The 22305-nt window shown below is 43.3% G+C and overlaps 7 non-coding genes across 7 annotated transcripts; 3 read left to right on the top strand and 4 right to left on the bottom strand.

Moving 5' to 3' along the window:
- Nucleotides 1-187: 187 nt before the first annotated feature.
- LOC140283566 (U2 spliceosomal RNA) lies at nt 188-378 on the top strand. The gene has a single exon (XR_011910160.1). It is a non-coding gene; the product is annotated as a U2 spliceosomal RNA (small nuclear RNA).
- A 411-nt stretch (nt 379-789) lies between these two features.
- Nucleotides 790-903, top strand: LOC140283528 (U5 spliceosomal RNA). Its single transcript, XR_011910126.1, has one exon. It is a non-coding gene; the product is annotated as a U5 spliceosomal RNA (small nuclear RNA).
- Nucleotides 904-1201: 298 nt separating this feature from the next.
- Nucleotides 1202-1389, top strand: LOC140283349 (U2 spliceosomal RNA). Its single transcript, XR_011910053.1, has one exon. It is a non-coding gene; the product is annotated as a U2 spliceosomal RNA (small nuclear RNA).
- A 10920-nt stretch (nt 1390-12309) lies between these two features.
- Nucleotides 12310-12497, bottom strand: LOC140283348 (U2 spliceosomal RNA). The gene has a single exon (XR_011910052.1). It is a non-coding gene; the product is annotated as a U2 spliceosomal RNA (small nuclear RNA).
- Nucleotides 12498-12795: 298 nt separating this feature from the next.
- LOC140283508 (U5 spliceosomal RNA) lies at nt 12796-12909 on the bottom strand. The gene has a single exon (XR_011910106.1). It is a non-coding gene; the product is annotated as a U5 spliceosomal RNA (small nuclear RNA).
- Nucleotides 12910-13297: 388 nt separating this feature from the next.
- Nucleotides 13298-13488, bottom strand: LOC140283517 (U2 spliceosomal RNA). The gene has a single exon (XR_011910116.1). It is a non-coding gene; the product is annotated as a U2 spliceosomal RNA (small nuclear RNA).
- A 316-nt stretch (nt 13489-13804) lies between these two features.
- Nucleotides 13805-13918, bottom strand: LOC140283505 (U5 spliceosomal RNA). Its single transcript, XR_011910104.1, has one exon. It is a non-coding gene; the product is annotated as a U5 spliceosomal RNA (small nuclear RNA).
- Between the last annotated feature and the right edge of the window lie 8387 nt (nt 13919-22305).

Here is a 22305-nt window from a genome sequence, read left to right as displayed (position 1 = left end):
GTTGTTGCTTGAATGGTGCTCGCTGGAGCATGCGGTAGTGTAAAGTTATACCATTTAAAAGGGCTGAAGAGAGCTCAGTGCAGCGGGTGGGCGGAGGTGCAAAGTGACACTATGGCCATAAAAAGAACACTGCTACAAGTGCCCATTGTGCCAGGAAGGGCCCTCGGACGTGAACCAGTGGACAGTTATCGCTTCTCGGCCTTTTGGCTAAGATCAAGTGTAGTATCTGTTCTTATCAGTTTAATGTCTGATATGTCCTCTATGCGAGGACTACATATTAAATGGATTTTTATCAATAGGAGTTGAAAAAGGAGCTTGCTCCGTTCACTCCAAGCATCGACCCGGTACTCCAGTACCGCTGGGAACGGTGCGCTCTCCTCTGCTCTTGTGTAAAAGCAAACAGTGGTGCAGGATGGAAGTTTCAGGGAGCCCAAGATGAAACTTTCTTTTAATCTGCTGAGAAAAGAGAGTGAATGCGAAGCAGACTTTAACACGGCTCTGGGAGCGAGCCGAGTGCGGGCTAACCGGGAGAATTGCTTGAAAGAAACGCGACACCGAATGAGCGGTCAGAACAAAGCCTCAATACGGTGTTCCCATGTTGTTTGTGGCTGCCTTGTCTTTTGCACAGAGTAAAAGACAAGGCAGCCATCGAATAGGGCCCGATTGTTCCTACTTGGTCAGCCGAGGAGCAAGGGGGGGGGGCAAGCGTCTCAACCAAGCAAAGCTCACCATGGGGAAGGTGGCTATGCCAACTAGCCTGATGCCCTGCTCCCGCAGTGATGGATAATCATACACTGGTTTCTCTTCATAATGTACAAGTCTTTCGCCTTTTACTAAAGACTTCCGTGTAGAGCAGCACTAATGAATTGTTTCTATTTTTGGCAGGCTTTACCTTTGCGGGTGAAGCCCTTTCTGTCTGTGCAAAAGAAATCTTGTTACTGTGCAGAGTGACTTCTCTGAGTAGAGTCGCCTTACTTGTTGCGACTGTGCCGATGTTCAAAGCTGGAGTGCAAAGTTGTTGCTTGAATGGTGCTCGCTGGAGCGTGCGGTAGTGTAAAGTTATACCATTTAAAAGGGTTGAAGAGTGCTCAGTGCAGCGGGTGGGTGGAGGTGCAAAGTGACACTATGGCCATAAAAAGAACACCGCTACAAGTGCGCATTGTGCCAGGAAGGGCCCTCGGACGTGAACCAGTGGACAGATATCGCTTCTCGGCCTTTTGGCTAAGATCAAGTGTAGTATCTGTTTTTATCAGTTTAATATGTGATATGTCTATGCAAGGACTACATATTAAATGGATTTTTATCAATAGGATTTGAAAAAGGAGCTTGCTCCGTTCACTCCAAGCATCGACCCGGTACTGCAGTGCCGCTGGGAACGGTGCGCTCTCCTCTGCTCTTGTGAAAAAGCAAACAGCGGTGCAGGATGGAAGTTTATTTTAGTCTGCTGAGAAAAGAGAGTGAATGCGAAGTAGACTTTAACACGGCTCTGGGAGCGAGCCGAGTGCGGGCTAACCAGGAGAATTGCTTGAAAGAAACGCGAACCGAATGAGCGGTCAGAACAAAGCCTCAATACGGTGTTCCTGTGGTGTTTTTATAAAATGCGTTGAAAAAAAAGGTGTGAATGCCCCAGAGAAAACTAAAAGGTGGAGCGGAAGTGTTCGGCTGCAAGAAGGTGTGAATGTCTGACTATATTTGGTGAAAAGCAGGTGAAGCAAGGTCTGAATGCCCAACCTTACATCATCAAAAGCGAGATCAGAGGTTTTTGGCTGCAAGAAGGCGATAGTTTGCCAAAAGCGGGTAAGGTACGAATGACCGACTAAATATCAACAAAAGTGAGGGCGGAGGTCTTCGGATGCAAGTGGGTGTGAATATCCCACCATACAAGTATGGTGGAGAGGAAGCTGTGAATGGCCGACCATAGTTTGCAAAAAGCGGGTGAGAAAAGGTGCGAATGTCCAACCATACATGATCAAAACAGGGAGCGGAGGTGTTTGGCTGCGACAAGGTGTGAATGTCCACCCATAATTAATGAAAAGCGGGCAACAAGTAGGTTCGAATGCCCAACCATACATCATCAAAAGCAGGAGTGGATGTGTTCGGCTACAAGAAGGTTTGTGTGTCTGAGCATAGTTTGTCAAAAGCGGGTAAGAAAAGGTTCGAATGCCCGAACATACACCATCAAAAGAGGGAGCGGAGGTGTTCCGCTGTAAGACTGTGTGAATGTCCGACCATATTTGGTAAAAAGTGGGTATGAAAAGGTTCGAATGCCCAAATTCGGCTGCAAAAAACTGTGTTCGGCTGCAAAAAGGTGTGAATGTTTGACTAAAGTTTGTAAAAAGCGGGTAAGACAAGGTGCGAATGCCTGACAATGTATGATCAAAAGCGGGAGCGGAGGTGTTCAGCTGCAAGAAGGTCTAAATGTCCATCATTAATTGCTAGAAAACATGAAAGAAAATTTTCGAAAATCAATCCGCACATGATCATAAGTGGGAGAGGAGGTGTTCAGCTGCAAGAAGGTGTGAATGTCCTACCATAATTGCTGAAAAATGTGTTAGAAACGGTAAGAATGCCGGACCATACATCATCAAAAGCTAGAGAGGTGGTGTTCGGCTGCAAGTAGGTGTGAATGTCTGACTAAAGTTGAAATATATTAACAAAAGCGGGAGGAGAGGTCTTCGGATGAGTGGTTGAGAATTTCCGACCATAATCTATAAAATGCGGTGAAAAAAAAGGTGTGATAGAAACCTAAAAGGTGGAGCGGAAGTGTTCGGCTGCAAGAAGGTGTGAATGTCCATCTATAGTTGGTGAAAAGCAGGAAAAGCAAGGTCTGAATGCCCAATCTTACATCATCAAAAGTGAGATCAGAGGTGTTTGGCGGCAAGAAAACGGGTAAGGTGTGAATGACCGACTAAATATCAACAAAAGTGGGGGCGGAGATCTTCGGATGCAAGTGGGTGTGAATATCCCACCATACAAGTATGGTGGAGAGGAAGCTGTGAATGACCGACCATAGTTTGCAAAAAACGGGTGAGAAAAGGTGCGAATGTCCAACCATACATGATCAAAACAGGGAGCGGAGGTGTTTGGCTGCGACAAGGTGTGAATGTCCACCCATAATTAATGAAAAGCGGGCAACAAGTAGGTTCGAATGCCCAACCATACATCAACAAAAGCAGGAGTGGATGTGTTTGGCTACAAGAAGGTTTGAATGTCCGAGCATAGTTTGTAAAAAGCGGGTAAGAAAAGGTGCGAATGCCCGACAAAGTATGATCAAAAGAGGGAGTGGAGGTTTTCGGCTACAAGAAGGTTTGAATGTCCGACCATAGTTTGTAAAAAGCGGGTAAGAAAAGGTGCGAATGCCCGAATATATACCATCAAAAGAGGAAGCGGAGGTGTTCGGCTGCAAGAAGGTGTGAACATCCGACCAAAGTTTGTAAAAAGCAGTTAAGAAAAGGTTCGAATATCCAACCAAACATAATCAAAAGTGGGAGCAGAGCTGTTCGACTGCAAGTAGGTGTGAATGTCCACCAATAATTCCTGAAAAATGGGTAACAAAAGGTGCGAATGCCCAACCATACATCATCAAAAGAAGAAGTGGATGTGTTCTGCTACAAGAAGGTTTGAATGTCCGACCATAGTTTGTAAAAAGTGGGTAAGAAAAACTTCGAATGCCCGAACATACACCATCAAAAGAGGGAGCGGAGGTGTTCCGCTGTAAGATGCTGCGAATGTCCGACCATAGTTGGTAAAAAGCGGGTAAGAAAAGGTTAAAAAACCCGACTGTACACAATCAATAGCGGGAGCGGAGTTGTTCGGCTACAAGAAGGTGTGAAAGTCCGACCATGGTTTGTAAAACGCGGGTAAGACAAGGTGCGAATACCCGACAATGTATGATCAAAAGAGGGAGCGGAGGTGTTCGGCTGCAAGGTCTGAATTTCCAACCATAATTTGTAAACACCGTTGAAGAAAAGCCTCGAAAGCCTGACCATACACCATCAAAAGCGGGAGCGGAGGTGTTCAGCTGCAAGAAGGTCTGAATGTCCACCAATAATTACTGAAAAATGGGTAAGAAAAGGTGTGAATGCCCAACTATACATCATCAAAAGCAGAAGTGGAAGTGTTCGGCCACAAGAAGGTTTGAATGTCCGACCATAGTTTGTAAAAGGCGGGTAAGAAAAGGTTCGAATGACCGAACATACACAATCAAAAGAGGGAGCGGAGGTGTTTCGCTGTAAGACGGTGTGAATGTCCGAGCATAATTGGTAAAAAGCGGGTAAGAAAAGGTTAAAATACCCGACTCTACACAATCAATAGCGGGAGCGGAGTTGTTCGGCTAAAAGAAGGTGTGAAAGTCCGACCATGGTTTGTAAAAAGCGGGTAAGAAAAGGTTCGAATGCCAAAATATACACCATCAAAAGCGGAATCCGAGGTGTTCGGCTGCAAGTAGGTGTGAATGTCAGATCATAATTTGCAAAAAGCTGATGAGAAAGGCGTGAATGACCGACAATAATTGCTGAAAAATGTGTTAGAAAAGGTAAGAATGCCGTACCATTCATCATCAAAAGCGGGAGAAGAGGTGTTCCGCTGTAAGATGGTGTGAATGTCCGACCATAGTTGGTAAAAAGCAGGTAAGAAAAGGTTCGAATGCCCGAATATATACCATCAAAAGCGGAAGCGGAGGTGTTCGGCTGCAAGAAGGTGTCAACGTCCGACCAAAGTTTGTAAAAAGCAGGTAAAAAAAGGTGCGAATGCCCGAACATACACCATCAAAAGAGGGAGCGGAGGTGTTCCGCTTTAAGATGGTGTGAATGTCCGACCATAGTTGGTAAAAAGCGTGTAAGAAAAGGTTCGAATGCCCGAATATATACCATCAAAAGCGGAAGCGGAGGTGTTCAGCTGCAAGAAGGTGTGAAAGTCCGAACAAAGTTTGTAAAAAGTAGTTAAGAAAAGGTTCGAATATCCAACCAAACATAATCAAAAGTGGGAGCAGAGCTGTTCGACTGCAAGTAGGTTTGAATGTCCACCCATAATTCCTGAAAAATGGGTAAGAAAAGGTGCGAATGCCCAACCATACATCATCAAAAGAAGAAGTGGTGGTGTTCTGCTACAAGAAGGTTTGAATGTCCGACCATAGTTTGTAAAAAGTGGGTAAGAAAAAGTTTGAATGCCCGAACATACACCATCAAAAGAGGGAGCGGAGGTGTTCCGCTGTAAGACGGTGTGAATGTCCGACCATAATTGGTAAAAAGCGGGTAAGAAAAGGTTAAAATACCCGACTGTACACAATCAATAGCGGGAGCGGAGTTGATCGGCTACAAGAAGGTGTGAAAGTCCGACCATGGTTTGTAAAACGCGGGTAAGACAAGGTGCGAATGCCCGACAATGTATGATCAAAAGAGGGAGCGGAGGTGTTCGGCTGCAAGGTCTGAATTTCCAACCATAATTTGTAAACACTGTTGAAGAAAAGCCTCGAAAGCCCGACTATACACCATCAAAAGCGGGAGCAGAGGTGTTCAGCTGCAAGAAGGTCTGAATGTCCATCAATAATTACTGAAAAATGGGTAAGAAAAGGTGTGAATGCCCAACTATACATCATCAAAAGCAGAAGTGGAAGTGTTCGGCCACAAGAAGGTTTGAATGTCCGAACATAGTTTGTAAAAAGCGGGTAAGAAAAGGTTCGAATGCCCGAACATACACCATCAAAAGAGGGAGCGGAGGTGTTCCGCCATAAGAAGGTGTGAATGTCCGACCATAGTTGGTAAAAAGCGGGTAAGAAAAGGTTAAAATACCCGACTGTACACAATCAATAGCGGGAGCGAATGTGTTCGGCTACAAGAAGGTGTGAAAGTCCGACCATGTTTTGTAAATAGCGGGTAAGAAAAGGTGCGAATGCCCGACAATGTATGATCAAAAGAGGGAGCGGAGGTTTTCGGCTAAAAGAAGGTCTGAATGTCCAACCATAATTTGTAAAAACCGGGGAAGAAAAGGCTCTAAAGCCCGACTATACACCATCAAAAGCGGGTGCAGAGGGGTGCAGCTGCAAGAAGGTCTGAATGTCCATCAATAATTGCTAGAAAACATGAAAGAAAATTTTCGAATATCAAACCGCACATGATCATAAGTGGGAGCGGAGGTGTTCAGCTGCAAGAAGGTGTGAATGTCCACCCATAATTCCTCAAAAATGGGTAAAAAAAATGGTGCGAATGCCCAACCATACATCATCAAAAGCAGGACTGGATGTGTTCGGCTACAAGAAGGTTTGAATGTCCGAGCATAGTTTGTAAAAAGCGGGTAAGAAAAGGTTCGAATGCCCGAACATACACCATCAAAAGAGGAAGCGGAGGTGTTCCGCCATAAGAAGGTGTGAATGTCCGACCGTAGTTGGTAAAAAGCGGGTAAGAAAAGGTTAAAATACCCGACTGTACACAATCAATAGCGGGAAGGGATGTGTTCGGCTACAAGAAGGTGTGAAAGTCCGACCATGTTTTGTAAAAAGCGTTTAAGAAAAGGTGCGAATGCCCGACAATGTATGATCAAAAGAGGGAGCGGAGGTTTTCGGCTGCAAGAAGGTCTGAATGTCCAACCATAATTTGTAAAAACCGGGGAAGAAAAGGCTCGAAAGCCCGACTATACACCATCAAAAGCGGGAGCAGAGGTGTTCAGCTGCAAGAAAGTCTCAATGTCCATCAATAATTGCTAAAAAACATGAAAGAAAATTTTCGAATATCAAACCGCACATGATCATATGCGAGAGAGGAGGTGTTCAGCTGCAAGAAGGTGTGAATGTCCACCCATAATTCCTGAAAAATGGGTAAAAAAAAGGTACGAATGCCCAACCATACATCATCAAAAGCCGGTGTGAATGTCAGATCATAATTTGCAAAAACCTGATGAGAAATGGTGAGAATGCCTGACTATACACCATCAAATGCGGGAGCGGAGGTGTTCGGCTGTGAGTAGGTGTGAATGTCCGACCATACTTGCTGAAAAATATGACAAAGCAGTTTTCACTTGGTTCTAGTGAAGGAATTCATTTTATATCAAAATCCGAAATTGTGTAGAACTCGTGGAAATAAGTTTATTCTTTGATTCCTAAAGGTTTAATGTTGTTCTTTGGTATACTGCAAAGTAATACTTTCTATTTTGTTGAAACCGATTCAGACATAGATGAATATGAAGGACAAAGCAGTTTTAACTTGGTTTGAGTGAAGGAATTCATTTTATATCAAAATCCGAAATTGTGTAGAACTTGTCAATCGACGCTTATTCTCGGATTCCTGAAAAGGTTTAGAGTTGTTCTTTCCTATCCTGCAAAGTACAACGTTCTTTTTTTGTTTAAAGCTATTTAGACATGGATAAATATGAAGGACAAAGCAGTTCCTTCTGTGGGTACAGTAGCTCCCGGAATATGGTGACTGCAGGCCCTGAGCCTGGTGGACATAAGGCCCTCCTGCCCTGTGTTGGGTCCCAGGTTGCGGGGATGCCTATTGCAGCCAGTCTCTGGCTGCCCTCTCCGGGGTGGGAGGGACCAGGCGGATGAATTAATTATTCTGCTAGTTTATATATTTTAGACATAAACAATAAACATTTATAAAACTTCCCTTGGCAAGGCAAATCTGTTTGGCATAAAAGGTATGCAGACTACAATTCTGCTGCCATAATGCACAACTCTGGATTTTGATATAAAATGAATTCCTTCACTCAAACCAAGTTAAAACTGCTTTGTCCTTCATATTTATCCATGTCATAATAGCTTTAAAGAAAAAAAGAACGTTGTACTTTGCAGGATAGGAAATAACAACACTAAACCTTTAGGAATCCGAGAATAATCTTATTTTCACGAGTTCTACACAATTTCGGATTTTGATATAAAATGAATTCCTTCACTCAAACCAAGTTAAAACTGCTTTGTCCTTCATATTTATCCATGTCTAAATAGCTTTAAACAAAAAAAGAACGTTGTGCTTTGCAGGATAGGAAAGAACAACTCTAAACCTTTTCAGGAATCCGAGAATATGCGTCGATTGACGAGTTCTACACAATTTCGGATTTTGATATAAAATGAATTCCTTCACTCAAACCAAGTTAAAACTGCTTTGTCCTTCATATTTATCCATGTCTGAATAGGTTTCAACAAAAAAGAAAGTATTACTTTGCAGTATAGCAAAGAACAACACTAAACCTTTAGGAATCCGAGAATAAGCTTCTTGTCACCAGTTCTACACAATTTCGGATTTTGATATAAAATGAATTCCTTCACTCAAACCAAGTTAAAACTGCTTTGTCCTTCATATTTACCCATGTCTAAATAGCTTTAAACAAAAAAGAACGTAGTACTTTGCAGGATAGGAAAGAACAACACTAATTTTTTTCATGAATCCGAGAATAAGCTTCTTTTCACGAGTTCTACACAATTCCGGATTTTGATATAAAATGAATTCCTTCACTCAAACCAAGTGAAAACTGCTTTGTCATATTTTTCAGCAAGTATGGTCGGACATTCACACCTACTCACAGCTGAACACCTCCGCTCCCGCATTTGATGGTGTATAGTCGGGCATTCTCACCATTTCTCATCAGGTTTTTAAATTATGATCTGACATTCACACCTGCTTTTGATGTTGTATGGTTGGGCATTCGCACCTTTTTTTATCCATTTTTCAGGAATTATGGGTGGACATTCACACCTTCTTGCAGCTGAACACCTCCTCTCCCGCATATGATTGTGTGCGGTTTGATATTCAAAAAATTTTCTTTCATGTTTTCTAGCAATTATTGATGGACATTGAGACCTTCTTGCAGCTGAACACCTCTGCTCCCGCTTTTGATGGTGTATAGTCGGGCTTTCGAGCCTTTTCTTCCCCGGTTTTTACAAATTATGGTTGGACATTTAGACCTTCTTGCAGCCGAAAACCTCCGTTCCCTCTTTTGATCATACATTGTCCGGCATTCGCACCTTTTCTTACCCGCTTTTTACAAACCATGGTCGGACTTTCACACCTTTTAGTAGCCAAACAACTCCGCTCACGCTATTGATTGTGTACAGTCGGGTATTTTAACGTTTTCTTACCCGCTTTTTACCAATTATGGTCGGACATTCACACCTTCTTACAGCGGAACACCTCCGCTCCCTGTTTTGATCATTTATGGTCTGGCAATACTACCTTTTCTTACCCATTTTTGAGTAATTATGGCTGGACATTCACAGCTTCTTGCAGCCGAACACCTCTTCTCCTGCTTTTGATGATGAATGGTCCGGCATTCTTACCTTTTCTAACACATTTTTCAGCAATTATTGTCGGTCATTCACACCTTTCTCATCAGCTTTTTGCAAATTATGATCTAACATTCACACCTACTTGCAGCTGAACACCTCGGCTTCCGCTTTTGATGGTGTATATTTTGGCATTCGAACCTTTTCTTACCCGCTTTTTACAAACCATGGTCGGACTTTCACACCTTCTTTTAGCCGAACAACTCCGCTCCCGCTATTGATTGTGTAGAGTCGGGTATTTTAACCTTTTCTTACCCGCTTTTTACCAACTATGGTCGGACATTCACACCTTCTTGCAGCGAAACACCTCCGCTCCCTCTTTTGATTGTGTATGTTCGGTCATTCGAACCTTTTCTTACCCGCCTTTTACAAACTATGGTCGGACATTCAAACCTTCTTGTGGCCGAACACTTCCACTTCTGCTTTTGATGATGTATAGTTGGGCATTCACACCTTTTCTTACCCATTTTTCAGTAATTATTGGTGGACATTCAGACCTTCTTGCAGCTGAACACCTCCGCTCCCGCTTTTGATGGTGTATAGTCAGGCTTTCGAGGCTTTTCTTCAACGGTGTTTACAAATTATGGTTGGAAATTCAGACCTTGCAGCCGAACAACTCCGCTCCCTCTTTTGATCATACATTGTCGGGTATTCGCACCTTGTCTTACCCGCGTTTTACAAACCATGGTCGGACTTTCACACCTTCTTGTAGCCGAACAACTCCGCTCCCGCTATTGATTGTGTACAGTCGGGTTTTTTAACCTTTTCTTACCCGCTTTTTACCAACTATGGTCGGACATTCGCAGCATCTTACAGCGGAACACCTCCGCTCCCTCTTTTGATGGTGTATGTTCGGGCATTCGAAGTTTTTCTTACCCACTTTTTACAAACTATGGTCGGACATTCAAACCTTCTTGTAGCAGAACACATCCACTTCTTCTTTTGATGATGTATGGTTGGGCATTCGCACCTTTTGTTACCCATTTTTCAGGAATTATTGGTGGACATTCACACCTACTTGCAGTCGAACAGCTCTGCTCCCACTTTTGATTATGTTTGGTTGGATATTCGAACCTTTTCTTAACTGCTTTTTACAAACTTTGGTCGGATGTTCACACCTTCTTGCAGCCGAACACCTCCGCTTCCTCTTTTGATGGTATATATTCGGGCATTCGCACCTTTTCTTACCCGCTTTTTACAAACTATGGTCGGACATTCAAACCTTCTTGTAGCCAAACACATCCACTCCTGCTTTTGTTGATGTATGGTTGGGCATTCGAACCTACTTGTTGCCCGCTTTTCATTAATTATGGGTGGACATTCACAGCTTGTCGCAGCCAAACACCTCCGCTCCCTGTTTTGATCATGTATGGTTGGACATTCGCACCTTTTCTCACCCGCTTTTTGCAAACTATGGTCGGTCATTCACAGCTTCCTCTCCACCATACTTGTATGGTGGGATATTCACACCCACTTGCATCCGAAGATCTCCGCCCCCACTTTTGTTGATATTTAGTCGGTCATTCACACCTTACCCGTTTTCTTGCCGCCAAACACCTCTGATCTCACTTTTGATGATGTAAGATTGGGCATTCAGACCTTGCTTTTCCTGCTTTTCACCAACTATAGATGGACATTCACACCTTCTTGCAGCCGAACACTTCCGCTCCACCTTTTAGGTTTCTATCACACCTTTTTTTTCACCGCATTTTATAGATTATGGTCGGAAATTCTCAACCACTCATCCGAAGACCTCTCCTCCCCCTTTTGTTAATATATTTCAACTTTAGTCAGACATTCACACCTACTTGCAGCCGAACACCACCTCTCTAGCTTTTGATGATGTATGGTCCGGCATTCTTACCGTTTCTAACACATTTTTCAGCAATTATGGTAGGACATTCACACCTTCTTGCAGCTGAACACCTCCTCTCCCACTTATGATCATGTGCGGATTGATTTTCGAAAATTTTCTTTCATGTTTTCTAGCAATTAATGATGGACATTTAGACCTTCTTGCAGCTGAACACCTCCGCTCCCGCTTTTGATCATACATTGTCAGGCATTCGCACCTTGTCTTACCCGCTTTTTACAAACTTTAGTCAAACATTCACACCTTTTTGCAGCCGAACACAGTTTTTTGCAGCCGAATTTGGGCATTCGAACCTTTTCATACCCACTTTTTACCAAATATGGTCGGACATTCACACAGTCTTACAGCGGAACACCTCCGCTCCCTCTTTTGATGGTGTATGTTCGGGCATTCGAACCTTTTCTTACCCGCTTTTTACAAACTATGCTCGGACATACAAACCTTCTTGTAGCCGAACACATCCACTCCTGCTTTTGATGATGTATGGTTGGGCATTCGAACCTACTTGTTGCCCGCTTTTCATTAATTATGGGTGGACATTCACACCTTGTCGCAGCCAAACACCTCCGCTCCCTGTTTTGATCATGTATGGTTGGACATTCGCACCTTTTCTCACCCGCTTTTTGCAAACTATGGTCGGCCATTCACAGCTTCCTCTCCACCATACTTGTATGGTGGGATATTCACACCCACTTGCATCCAAAGACCTCCGCCCTCACTTTTGTTGATATTTAGTCGGTCATTCGCACCTTACCCGCTTTTGGCAAACTATCGCCTTCTTGCAGCCAAAAACCTTTGATCTCGCTTTTGATGATGTAAGGTTGGGCATTCAGACCTTGCTTCACCTGCTTTTCACCAAATATAGTCGGACATTCACACCTTCTTGCAGCCGAACACTTCCGCTCCACCTTTTAGTTTTCTCTGGGGCATTCACACCTTTTTTTTCAACGCATTTTATAAAAACACCACAGGAACACCGTATTGAGGCTTTGTTCTGACCGCTCATTCGGTTCGCGTTTCTTTCAAGCAATTCTCCTGGTTAGCCCGCACTCGGCTCGCTCCCAGAGCCGTGTTAAAGTCTACTTCGCATTCACTCTCTTTTCTCAGCAGACTAAAAGAAACTTCCATCCTGCACCGCTGTTTGCTTTTTCACAAGAGCAGAGGAGAGCGCACCGTTCCCAGCGGCACTGCAGTACCGGGTCGATGCTTGGAGTGAACGGAGCAAGCTCCTTTTTCAAATCCTATTGATAAAAATCCATTTAATATGTAGTCCTTGCATAGACATATCACATATTAAACTGATAAAAACAGATACTACACTTGATCTTAGCCAAAAGGCCGAGAAGCGATATCTGTCCACTGGTTCACGTCCGAGGGCCCTTCCTGGCACAATGCGCACTTGTAGCGGTGTTCTTTTTATGGCCATAGTGTCACTTTGCACCTCCACCCACCCGCTGCACTGAGCACTCTTCAACCCTTTTAAATGGTATAACTTTACACTACCGCATGCTCCAGCGAGCACCATTCAAGCAACAACTTTGCACTCCAGCTTTGAACATCGGCACAGTCGCAACAAGTAAGGCGACTCTACTCAGAGAAGTCACTCTGCACAGTAACAAGATTTCTTTTGCACAGACAGAAAGGGCTTCACCCGCAAAGGTAAAGCCTGCCAAAAATAGAAACAATTCATTAGTGCTGCTCTCCACGGAAGTCTTTAGTAAAAGGCGAAAGACTTGTACATTATGAAGAGAAACCAGAGTACGATTATCCATCACTGTGGGAGCAGGGCATCAGGCTAGTTGGCATAGCCACCTTCCCCATGGTGAGCTTTGCTTGGTTGAGACGCTTGCCCCCCCCCCTTGCTCCTCGGCTGACCAAGTAGGAACAATCGGGCCCTATTCGATGGCTGCCTTGTCTTTTACTCTGTGCAAAAGACAAGGCAGCCACAAACAACATGGGAACACCGTATTGAGGCTTTGTTCTGACCGCTCATTCGGTGTCGCGTTTCTTTCAAGCAATTCTCCCGGTTAGCCCGCACTCGGCTCGCTCCCAGAGCCGTGTTAAAGTCTGCTTCGCATTCACTCTCTTTTCTCAGCAGATTAAAAGAAAGTTCCATCCTGCACCACTGTTTGCTTTTACACAAGAGCAGAGGAGAGCGCACCGTTCCCAGCGGTACTGGAGTACCGGGTCGATGCTTGGAGTGAACGGAGCAAGCTCCTTTTTCAACTCCTATTGATAAAAATCCATTTAATATGTAGTCCTCGCATAGAGGACATATCAGACATTAAACTGATAAGAACAGATACTACACTTGATCTTAGCCAAAAGGCCGAGAAGCGATAACTGTCCACTGGTTCACGTCCGAGGGCCCTTCCTGGCACAATGGGCACTTGTCCGCTAACACCCCTGTTCTTTTTATGGCCATAGGTGGCCAGAGTGTCACTTTGCACCTCCGCCCACCTGCTGCACTGAGCACTCTTCAGCCCTTTTAAATGGTATAACTTTGCTCTCCCGCACGCTCCAGCAAGCACCATTCAAGCAACAACTTTGCACTCCAGCTTCGAACATCGGCACAGTCGCAAATAGTAAGGCGACTCTACTCAGAGAAGTCACTCTGCACAGTAAGAAGATTTCTTTTGCACAGACAGAAAGGGCTTCACCCGCAAAGGTAAAGCCTGCCAAAAATAGAAACAACTCATTAGTGCTGCTCTCCACAGAAATCTTTAGTAAAAGGCGAAAGACTTGTACGTTATGAAGAGAAACCAGAGTACGATTATCCGTCACTGCGGGAGCAGGGCATCAGGCTTGTTGGCATAGCCACCTTCCCCATGGTGAGCTTTGCTTGGTTGAGACGCTTGCTCCCCCCCCTTGCTCCTCGGCTGACCAAGTAGGAACAATCGGGCCCTATTCGATGGCTGCCTTGTCTTTTACTCTGTGCAAAAGACAAGGCAGCAACAAAAACACCACGAGAATCCCGTATTGAGGCTTTGTTCTGACCGCTCATTCGGGGTCGCGTTTCTTTCAAGCAATTCTCCTGGTTAGCCCACACTCGGCTCGCTCCCATAGCCGTGTTAAAGTCTACTTCGCATTCACTCTCTTTTCTCAGCAGACTCTTGGGATTTTATCTATAAAATGAATTCCTTCACTCAAACTATGTGAAAACTGCTTTGTCCTTAATATTTACCATGTCTAGAAAGATTTAAACAAAAAAAACAACGTTGTACTTTGCAGTAAAAGAAAGAGCAAATCTAAAGTTTCAGGAATCCGAGAATAAGCTTACTTTCATGAGTTCTTCACGATTTCGGATTTTGCTATAAAATGAATTCCTTCACTCAAACTAAATTAAAACTGCTAAACCGCTAATCTGTTATATGTAAGGCAGATGTCAAATTCACCGAAATAGGATCAAAGGGTATTCGGCCAATCGAGCTGTAGCAGCTTCGGTAAAAGAGTATAAGTTGAAGAGTTTGTGAATAAAGGTGTGCGCACACATAGTGTGCTGTACGAAAATAGGCAGGGAGCAATGCCGGCTGGGGTATATGTTCTTGTATGTTGTCTGACTGTTTGATTTGAATGTGTTGTGTAAGTGTCCTGTTGAATGTTACATGTTTGGGCTTTGACACGCTTCACTGTGGTTGTTAACTGTGTGGTGTGTCCTGAAATGTTATATGTTTGGGCTGTGTGACATGCTTAATGCTTGTCAGTAGCTACCCACTTATTCATATATAGCAACTGACAACATAAGAAGTCCGGACATACTTTGATAGTAGTTGTAGAAGTATCCTTATTGATAATAGATCACTAATTCATAGTGATAGAACAGTAGATGAACAGGTGCTTGCACATGTCTCACGAAAATAAAATGGGTGTATGATTGCTGACGGCAGAGCAATACTGCCAAACTTATGAGTTCTTGTGGCAAACTTGATTCAGTGTCTTGACGTGTATACGCTGTTTCGCTGACTTGATTGTCACAAGAAACAAAGTGTGTTTGATAAGATCCGACCATTTTATTACGGGAGGATCAGTATGTATGGATTCTGATGTGACTGATAAACCCATTCGTATCTTAAGCATAATCTAATACGTGAGACGACGCCCTGGCACACGATAAAAAAAAAAAAAGAGAGAGAGCGGTTTTGTGTCCCCACAGTCCATAATGTAGAAAAGAGAGAAAAAAGCCTTTCTGATTTGGTGTGTGTGCTCATAGTGCAGAGTGTAGAGAAAAGAAAGCCGTTTTGGTGTCACGGGTGTTGTGACTTACACACACACATTTCTAAATTGAGAAAGGAAATTATTTTAGAGGAAGCAGTAGAGTTTAGATCCCACATTTGTTGATAGGCATTCATTTATTTCTTCACTTCTGATGAAGTTTCAACAATAAACAACAAACTTTGTATTTCTTCAGGAATCCGAAAATAAGCTCTATTTTATGAGTTATGCACGAATTCGGATTCTCCTATAAAACGAATTCATTAACTCAAACCAAGTTAAGACTGCTTTGTCCTTCATATTTATTCATGTCTAATCAAGTTTCAACGATAAACAACGTTGTACTTTGTAGAATGAGAAAGAACTTCTTCAGCAATAAGCATCTCTCGACATATGACGAAATACAGATTTTGCTATAAAATTAATTCCTTCTATCAGCCTGACTTAAAACTGTTTGTCCTCCTTATTTATCCACTTCAAATCAAGTTTCAACAATTAAAAAAAAATTGTAGTTTGAGAAAGAACAACTTAATCTTCAGCAATCAGTATAAAAAGAAGTGCAAATGCCAACCATACATACCTAAAAGGTGGAGCGGAAGTATTCAGCTGCAAGTAGGTGTGAATGTTCGACCATAATTTGTAAAAAGCGGGTAAGAAAAGGTTCGAATGCCCGACTATATATTAACAAAAGCGGGAGGAGAGGTCTTCGGATGAGAGTGGGTGAGAATTTCCAACCATAATCTATAAAATACGGTGAAAAAAAATATGTGAATGCCTCATAGAACACTAAAAGCGGAAGTGTTCGGCTGCAAGAAGGTGTGAATGTCCGACTATATTTGGTGAAAAGCAGGTGAAGCAAGGTCTGAATGCCCAACCTTACATCATCAAAAGCGAGAGCAGAGGTGTTTGGCTGCAAGAAGGCCATAGTTTGCCAAAAGCGGGTAAGGTGCGAATGTCCGACTAAATATCAACAAAATTTGGGGCGGAGGTCTTCGGATGCAAGTGGGTGTGAATGTCCGACCATAGATGGTAAAAAGCGGGTAAGAAAAGGTTAAATTACCCGACTGTACACAATCAAAAGAGGGAGCGGAGTTGTTCAGCTAAGAGAAGGTGTGAAAGTCTGACCTTGGTTTGTAAAAAGCGGGTAAGAAAAGGTTCGTATGCCCGAATATACACCATCAAAAGCGGAAGCGGAGGTGTTCGGCTGCAAGATATTGTGAACGTCCGACCAAAGTTTGAGTGAAGGAATTAATTTTATAGATAAAATCCCAAATCATGCAGAACTCCTCAAAAGGGAGGTATGGCTTAATCACAAGTGTGGCTCTTTCTCATTCAGGGTAATATGAGGAAGTTTATGCTTGAAATATATGTAGAAATGGGTACATATGAAGGACAAAGCAGTGTTAACTTAGTTTGCGTGAAGAAATTCATTTTATACATAAAATCCGAAATCGTGCAGAACTCATGAAAATAAGCTTATTCTCGGATTCCTAAAACTTTTAATTTGCACTTTCTTTTACTGAAAAGTATAACGATGTTTTTTGTTGAAATCTATCTAGACATTGATAAATACCAGCCGAAACTCTGCTGCCGCTTTTGATAATTTATGGTTGGGCATTCTTACCTTTTCTTACCCGCTTTTTACAAATTATGATCTTACATTCACACCTACTTGCAGTCGAACACCTTCTCATCCACTTATGATCATGTGCGGTTGGGCTTTCGCACCTTTTCTTACCCATTTTTCAGTAATTATGGGTGGACATTCAGACCTTCTTGCAGCCGAAAACCTCCGCTCCTCTTTTGATCATACATTGTCGGGCATTGACACCTTGTCTTACCCGCTTTTTACAAACTTTAGTCGGACATTCAAACCTTCTTGCAGCTGAACCGCCTCCGCTCCATGTTTTGATCATATATGGTCTGGTAATAGTACCTTTTCTTACCCGTTTGTGAGTAATTATGGCTGGACATTCACACCTTCTTGCAGCCGAACACAACCTCTCCCGCTTTTGATGATATATGGTCCGGCATTCTTACCTTTTCTAACACATTTTTCAGCAATTATGGTCGGACATTCACACCTACTCACAACACCTCCGCTCCCACATTTGATAGTGTATAGTCGGGCATTCTCACCCTTTCTCATCAGCTTTTTGCAAATTATGATCTGATATTCACACCTACTTGAAGTCGAACAGCTCTGCTCCCGCTTTTGATTATGTTTGGTTGGATATTTGAACATTTTCTTAATGCTTTTTAGAAACTTTGGTTGGACGTTCACACCGTCTTGCAGCCGAACACCTCCGCTTCCGCTTTTGATGGTGTATATTCGGGCATACGAACCTTTTCTTACCCGCTTTTTACAAACCAAGGTCGGACTTTCACACCTTCTCTTAGCTGAACAACTCCGCTCCCTCTTTTGATTGTGTACAGTCGGGTAATTTAACCTTTTCTTACCCGCTTTTTACCATCTATGGTCGGACATTCACACCGTCTTACAGCGGAACACCTCCGCTCCCTCTTTTGATGATGTATGGTTAGGCATTCGCACCTTTTCTTACCCATTTTTCAGTAATTATGGGTAGACATTCACACCTTCTTGCAGCTGAACACCTCCTCTCCTGCTTATGATCATGTGCAGTTTGATATTCGAAAATTTTCTTTCATGTTTTCTAGCAATTATTGATGGACATTCAGACCGTCTTGAAGCTGAACACCTCCGCTCCCACTTTTGATGGTGTATAGTCGGGCTTTCGAGCCTTTTCTTCCCCGGTTTTTACAAATTATGGTTGGACATTCAGACCTTGCAGCCGAAAACCTCCACTCCCTCTTTTGATCATACATTGTCGGGCATTCGCACCTTTTCTTACCCGCTTTTTACAAACCAAGGTCGGACTTTCACACCTTCTTGTAGCCGAACAACTCCGCTCCCGCTATTGATTGTGTACAGTCGGGTATTTTAACCTTTTCTTACCCGCTTTTTACCAACTATTGTTGGACATTCACACCGTCTTACAGCGGAACACCTCCGCTCCCTCTTTTGATGGTGTATATTCGGGCACTCGAACCTTTTCTTACCCGCTTTTTACAAACTATGGTCAAACATTCAAACCTTCTTGTAGCCGAACACATCCACTCCTGCTTTTGATGATGGGTATTCAAACCTACTTGTTGCCCGCTTTTCATTAATTATGGGTGGACATACACACCTTGTCGCAGCCAAACACCTCCGCTCCCTTTTTTGATCATGTATGATTGGACATTCGCACCTTTTCTCACCCGCTTTTTACTATGGTCGGCCATTCACAGCTTCCTCTCCACCATACTTGTATGGTGGGATATTCACACCCACTTGCATCCGAAGACCTCCGCCCCCACTTTTGTTGATATTTAGTCGGTCATTCGCACCTTGTCTTACCCGCTTTTTATAAACTTTAGTCAGACATTCACACCTTGCAGCTGAACCACCTCCGCTCCCTGTTTTGATAATTTATGGTCTGGCAATACTACCTTTTCTTACCGGTTTGTGAGTAATTATGGCTGGACATTCACACCTACTTGCAGCCGAACACCACTTTTCCCGCTTTTGATGATGTATGGTCCGGCATTCTAGTCTTTTCTAACACATTTTTCAGCAATTATGGTTTGACATTCACACCTACTCACAGCCGAACACTTCCGCTCCCGCATTTGATGGTGTATAGTCGGGCATTCTCACCATTTCTCATCAGCTTTTTGCAAATTATGATCTGACATTCACACCTACTTGCAGTCGAACAGCTCTGCTCCCGCTTTTGATGGTATATATTCGGGCATTCGAACCTTTTCTTACCCGCTTTTTACAAACCATGGTTGGACTTTCACACCTTCTTGTAGCCGAACAACTCCGCTCCCGCTATTGATTGTGTACAGTCGGGTATTTTAACCTTTTCTTACCCGCATTTTACGAACTATGGTCGGACATTCAAACCTTCTTTTAGCCGAACACATCCACTCCTGCTTTTTATGATGTCTGGTTGAGCATTCGCACCTTTTCTTACCCATTTTTTACAAATATGGTCGGACATTCACACCTTCTTGCAGCTGAACACCTCCTCTCCCGCTTATGATGATGTGTGGTTTGATATTCGAAAATTTTCTTTCATGTTTTCTAGCAATTATTGATGGACATTCAGACCTTCTTGCAGCTGAACACCTCCGCTCCCGCTTTTGATGATGTATAGTTTGGCTTTCGAGCCTTTTCTTCCCCGGTTTTTACAAAATATTGTTGGACATTCAGACCTTCTTGCAGCCGAAAACCTCCGCTCCCTCTTTTGATCATACATTGTCGGGCATTCGCACCTTCTCTTACCCGCTTTTTACAAACCAGGGTCGGACGTTCACACCTTTTAGTGGCCGAACAACTCCGCTCCCGCTATTGATTGTGTACAGTCGGGTATTTTCACCTTTTCTTACCCGCTTTTTACCAACTATGGTCAGACATTCACACCTTCTTACAGTGGAACACCTCCGCTCCCTCTTTTGATGGTGTATGTTCGGGCATTCGAACCTTTTCTTACCCGCTTTTTACAAACTATGGTCGGACATTAAAACCTTCTTGTAGCCGGACACATCCACTCCTGCTTTTGATGATGTATGGTTGGGCATTCGTACCTTTTCTTACCCATTTTGCAGTAATTATGGGTGGACATTCACACCTTTTTGCATTTTAACACCTCCTCTCCCGCTTATGATGATGTGTGGTTTGATATTCGAAAATTTTCTTTCATGTTTTCTAGCAATTATTGATGGACATTCAGACCTTCTTGCAGCTGAACACCTCCGCTCCCGCTTTTGATGATGTATAGTTTGGCTTTCGAGCCTTTTCTTCCCCGGTTTTTACAAAATTATTGTTGGACATTCAGACCTTCTTGCAGCCGAAAACCTCCGCTCCCTCTTTTGATCATACATTGTCGGGCATTCGCACCTTCTCTTACCCGCTTTTTACAAACCAGGGTCGGACTTTCACACCTTTTAGTAGCCGAACAACTCCGCTCCCGCTATTGATTGTGTACAGTCGGGTATTTTCACCTTTTCTTACCCGCTTTTTACCAACTATGGTCAGACATTCACACCTTCTTACAGTGGAACACCTCCGCTCCCTCTTTTGATGGTGTATGTTCGGACATTCGAACCTTATCTTACCCGCTTTTTACAAACTATGGTCGGACATTAAAACCTTCTTGTAGCCGGACACATCCACTCCTGCTTTTGATGATGTATGGTTGGGCATTCGTACCTTTTCTTACCCATTTTGCAGTAATTATGGGTGGACATTCACACCTTTTTGCATTTTAACACCTCCTCTCCCGCTTATGATGATGTGTGGTTTGATATTCGAAAATTTTCTTTCATGTTTTCTAGCAATTATTGATGGACATTCAGACCTTCTTGCAGCTGAACACCTCCGCTCCCGCTTTTGATGATGTATAGTTTGGCTTTCGAGCCTTTTCTTCCCCGGTTTTTACAAAATTATTGTTGGACATTCAGACCTTCTTGCAGCCGAAAACCTCCGCTCCCTCTTTTGATCATACATTGTCGGGCATTCGCACCTTCTCTTACCCGCTTTTTACAAACCAGGGTCGGACTTTCACACCTTTTAGTAGCCGAACAACTCCGCTCCCGCTATTGATTGTGTACAGTCGGGTATTTTCACCTTTTCTTACCCGCTTTTTACCAACTATGGTCAGACATTCACACCTTCTTACAGTGGAACACCTCCGCTCCCTCTTTTGATGGTGTATGTTCGGGCATTCGAACCTTTTCTTACCCGCTTTTTACAAACTATGGTCGGACATTAAAACCTTCTTGTAGCCGAACACATCCACTCCTGCTTTTGATGATGTATGGTTGGGCATTCGTACCTTTTCTTACCCATTTTGCAGTAATTATGGGTGGACATTCACACCTTTTTGCATTTTAACACCTCCTCTCCCGCTTATGATCATGTGCGGTTTGATATTCGAAAATTCTCTTCCATGTTTTCTAGCAATTATTGATGGACATTCAGACCTTCTTGCAGCTGAACACCTCCGCTCCAGCTGTTGATGGTGTATAGTCGGGCTTTTGAGCCTTTTCTTCCCCGATTTTTACAAATTATGGATGGACATTCAGACCTTCTTTCAGCCGAAAACCTCCGCTCCCTCTTTTGATCATACATTGTCGGGCATTCGCACCTTTTCTTACCTGCTTTTTACAATTCATGGTCGGACTTTCACACCTTTTAGTAGTGGAACAACTCTGCTCCCGCTATTGATTGTGTACAATATGGTATTTTAACCTTTTCTTACCTGCTTTTTGCCAATTATGGTTGGACATTCACACCTTCTTACAGCGGAACACTTCCGCTCCCTCCTTTGATGGTGTATGTTCGGGCATTCGAACCTTTTCTTACCCGCTTTTTACAAACTATGGTCAGACATTCAAACCTTCTTGTAGCCGAACACATCCACTCCTGCTTTTGATGATGGGTATTCAAACCTACTTGTTGCCCGCTTTTCATTAATTATGGGTGGACATACACACCTTGTCGCAGCCAAGCAACTCCGCTCCCTGTTAGGATCATGTAGGGTTGGGCATTCGTACCTTTTCTTACCCATTTTGCAGTAATTATGGGTGGACATTCACACCTTCTTGCATTTGAACACCTCCTCTCCCGCTTATGATCATGTGCGGTTTGATATTCGAAAATTCTCTTCCATGTTTTCTAGCAATTATTGATGGACATTCAGACCTTCTTGCAGCTGAACACCTCCGCTCCAGCTGTTGATGGTGTATAGTCGGGCTTTCGAGCCTTTTCTTCCCCGGTTTTTACAAAATATGGATGGACATTCAGACCTTGTTTCAGCCGAAAAACTCCGCTCCCTCTTTTGATCATACATTGTCGGGCATTCGCACCTTTTCT

This window comes from Leuresthes tenuis, unplaced genomic scaffold (genome assembly GCF_036924035.1).
Source record: "Leuresthes tenuis unplaced genomic scaffold, fLeuTen1.0.hap1 SCAF_23, whole genome shotgun sequence".
NCBI classification, from domain to species: domain Eukaryota; kingdom Metazoa; phylum Chordata; class Actinopteri; order Atheriniformes; family Atherinopsidae; genus Leuresthes; species Leuresthes tenuis.
This window is presented reverse-complemented; position numbering and strand designations above follow the sequence as displayed.